This window comes from Vigna radiata, chromosome 7 (assembly GCF_000741045.1).
Source record: "Vigna radiata var. radiata cultivar VC1973A chromosome 7, Vradiata_ver6, whole genome shotgun sequence".
In the NCBI taxonomy this organism is placed as follows: domain Eukaryota; kingdom Viridiplantae; phylum Streptophyta; class Magnoliopsida; order Fabales; family Fabaceae; genus Vigna; species Vigna radiata.
This window is the reverse complement of record NC_028357.1, coordinates 48,861,561-48,866,050: the sequence shown is the minus strand read 5'-3', so window position 1 is coordinate 48,866,050 and position 4,490 is coordinate 48,861,561.

The following is a 4,490-nucleotide window of genomic DNA, read 5'->3' as shown; positions in this document are numbered from 1 at the left end:
CCTATTCCCCCTGCCACCTGCTGACATTCCCCATCAGTCAGCCCCTGCAATAAATTGAAGGGGGAATAGGCCGCGGTTCTCTGACCAACCGCGGCCTATTACCCTGTAAATTTATTACAGGGGCTGACTGATGGGGAATGTCAGCAGGTGGCAGGGTGAATAGGCCGCGGTTCTCTGACCAACCGCGGCCTATTCCGCCTGCAACCTGCTGACATTCCTCATCAGTCAGTCTGCAATAAATTGACAGGGGAAATAGGCCGCGGTTCCCCACTTAACCGCGGCCTATTCCCCCTGCATTAAATTTTTTTTTTGACGTGGCGTCAAAGGGGTTGGTTGACTGGGGTATATGCCGCGGTTAAGTGAGGAACCGCGGCATATAAGTTAGTTTTATTTACAAAACTGCCACCGCGCAGCATTATGCTGCGGTTTCGGATGAACCGTGGCATAATATGCGCTGTATATTGCTCTTTTTTTACTAGTGTTAAAATTGTTTCTTACTTTAGAAATTTTAAAAATTTATTATATCACGAGATATTTATATAATAATAAATTTTTAAGAAAAATAAATTTACACGTCTCAATAAATTTTCTTTAATTCATAAATATTAAAAATAAAGTCAAATGTAAATTTATATTTTACTTGCATAGAACATAAAATAATTGAATATTATATATGAAAAAACCTATTAATACTCGTAACTGTTGAGAATTCTTGTAATATTTTGTTAAAATCATTTTAATATAATGAAACCCTGAAAGAAAAAAATCCAAACTTCTTATAATTCTAATAATGAAAATAACCATAGTTAATTTAATATTTCCATACATTAAAGTCATTAAATTATTTTAAATATTCGTATATCTTAAATTGATTATAACCCGGACTAAATTTAAACAAATATGAGAAGTGGAATACTGAAAGAACAGTGAAAACTAGACAAAATATTCTCTTTTTCTAAAAGTAGAAAAAAAATCAAAGACCTTTAAAAAAAATTAGAAAAAGGTTAAAAGTATAATTAGATTATATTTGATGGTGGTCCAAGAAACGCGTTTGTGGGGTGAAAAAATCTACAATAACGTGATAGGAGTTGGTGACGATGAATTAAGGGCCAAGATGTGATTTTATTGACAAAACCGACGGTAAAGGTGCAAGGATTATTTAGAGAGTCGTACAGGTGACACATAATATAATATTTGACCAACGTGCAATTACTCATGTTTTATTTCACTTTCACTTTCATACCCACCAAAATGTCGGTCAGATTTTTCTTCATATATATTTTTTTTCTTAATCACAGTTTTTATTTTTTACACTTTTTTAGACTTCAAAAATTAAACCAAACCTGTATTATCTCATTTTTTTTCTTGATAAAGAAAAATAAGAAATGTTAACATAAAAATGATAGATATTTTTTTGAAAACTCTGAAATTCGTTGAAATCTGATTAAAAACCCAACATGTTTTAAAATATTATTTATTAACTTAAATTTTAAATGTATATAGGTTTTAGCTTCGAGATAGAAAAGAAAAAACATTTTTTGCTCTGCCGAATATTTTTAACCATGCCAATTTTCAAAATCAACATAAATCAATTTAAACTGTGAAGACTAGAAAACACTTCATAGTTTAGGACTTAAAAAATAATTCTTAAAATTATAAAGGTAAATAAAAATTAGAGTTTAAAATATTTTTTTTTTAAAATTACTGTGCTATAATAGAATTTAGTTCACTTTTCAAAGACCACACAGATATTTTTAGTGAACAAAGATTCAGTTTTTTACTCTATGAGTTAGGGATAAAAGTTGATATCTTAGTTTTTGTAAAAAAAAAAAATCTTTTAAAATAAGAAAAAAAATTAATTTAGAACATAAAATGTGTTTAACCACAAAATCGATTTATTTATGAAACCAGAAGTATAAATAGAAATAAATATAATAAGAGTATCACTACATTAACCAATCTAATTATTTAATTCTAGATATGAACAATAATTTGTTTTCTTTCTTTTAACTTCATGCATTTCATTACGTTATATTACCTGAAATATCTATCTATAATTCTTGTAAAGAATATTCACTTTAAAACTCAATTCTTAATTACTTTTAAATTTGTAATATGTATCTCTTAACATATTTTTCACTTTCATCCTTGTGCACCTTGCCTATTATATAAACAACAAGGAAAAATGGGATCTATAGAGTTTTAGGAGTGCAGATAGTAAAATATAGGGGAGCATAAAGCAAAGAGATCCTTTCTTGTGATTTTATTGAAGTTTTATTTGGTCGTAATCTTATTGGGCTTAAAGTCCAAATCATAGGGCTGGATCCACACACAATACTGTAAATAAAGTCTAGGATGTTGATTCCTGTACCTCTACACTTTTGGCTTCCACCTCCCATCTCTCTTTTATCCTTTTTTTTTTTATTTATATTTTTATTTTCTATTTATATTCCTATTATATCCTTAAGTAATATTTATTTTATAGGTTAATTTTAATTCTAATCTTCTAACGGAAAAAACCTAATTTTTTTTCTCACGCTCTCGCTCTGTTTCATCGTTGTTTCTTCCAATTCTTTTCTGCTCTCTTTTTTTTACCGTGAGAATCCTTGACCTGGTGGAAGGAAAAATCACTAAATTTAAATACTTTATAAATTAATTAAAAATACAATAAACTAATAAAATAAAAAAATTTAAATAAAATAATTACATAACAAAATTATTTGAAAATAAAAAAGTAAACTTAAATTACTTGATAAAATAAACTAAAAACAAAAATAAATAAAAGTCGAGGCATAAACGGTCCGTTTGGACCTGAACGGATGTGGATATCCGTCGACGGATATCCACATCCGTTTCAGATGCCTGGCGACTTCTTCCTCCTACCACTGAAACACAAAAAAACAGAACACGCACATAGAAAGCAACACTGAAACGCTATAATACATACACTAAAAACCAAACAAGCAGAAATGGCAACACTCAAGAAACGAAACGAAAAAATAAGCTCTGGTGGGCAGAAACCAGCAACATACATGCACGAAGAAGAAATCGAACAAAAGCTTCTCTATCAAGCGGAAAAAGAGACCAAAAACTAACCTCTCGAAGACCAACCGGCAAAAACGAAGCACTACCACCGCTGCACACCCAGGCCACACCACCACGAAATGCACATATGAACAAAGGGGATTCAGAGTTTAAACAATGAAATTTAGAGTGAAGGGAAACGGGTGGGGGTGCTGTGTTAGCCTGAGGAAGGAGTGAAATTGAAAATGGGAGTGGAGGTGTTGTGTTACTCTAAGAGAGAGTAAAATTGAAAATGAAAAAGTAAATCTAGAGTTAGGTAAATAAAAAAGGGTTAAAAAAATAAATTACAGAATACAAAAAAAGTTATATTTGTAATATAAAAAAATTAAAAAAAATGGGAAGGTGGAAAGCAAAAAAATGTGGAGGTACAGGATCAACCCCGTAAAGCCTATTGTCTATTTTCTCTAGTTCAGTGCATCCTGGTTATTACTAGAAAGAGAGTAAAAAAATGTAGTTAAATAAAACATGGAATAGACAGCTACTTTCATGGTAGTTACTAATTTACAAATAAAAAAATTTTATGTAATTAAAAGTGTAAATCAAAATGGGATATTCTTTTAAATTAGTTGATGATATTTTTTAACACAAATATGTGTTGATAAATATTCTATTAATTATAAATTTCATTCAAATAAAACCTATAAATTATAGGATGTACCAGGTTGTATCATGCTATTACATTTTCAATCATATTAAAATGTTTAATTTTAACTTTTTAAGTTATAATTATGTTTACATACATTATTTTAACTATAATATGTTTAAGTGAGACTAATATAATGTTAATCAAATTAATTAGTTAAAATTAGTTTTTAAAGTCTTGATAAATACTATACAATTGAGATAGACTATATGATTAAACAATCTAGATAGACAAATATAATTAGATAGTCTAATTGATTAGATTGGTAATCTCGTGGACTTATGATAAACTTATGACCATAAGCTTAAGAAATATAGTCAAGATTAAAACACTAAGACGATTCATTAGAGTAGACATCCACTTTATGAACTACTGATATGTCTACACAGTAAAACATGTTTGATACATTAAACACAATCTCATGTGAAATATGGACCAATGATTTTTTTATCATTAACTTGTCTCATATATATACAACAAATACGTATAATGTGTGTGGATCTCAACCTCGACCAGAGTCGTACCAGATACTTGTCTAATATATTGTGGTAAAAAAAATCTAAAACAAAAATTGCTTTAAGGTAAAATATTATGTTAGAGAAATAATCTTATGAATTTTTAAAACAATCCAAATCCAATAAAAGATCTTAAAGATAATCTATTTAATTTTTTGTATTTAATTTGTAGAAAATATTATTTTATGTAATTTTCTTCTTCTTACAGTTATAGCGAAAGAAATTGCTGAAACTTAATGAATGGGCTT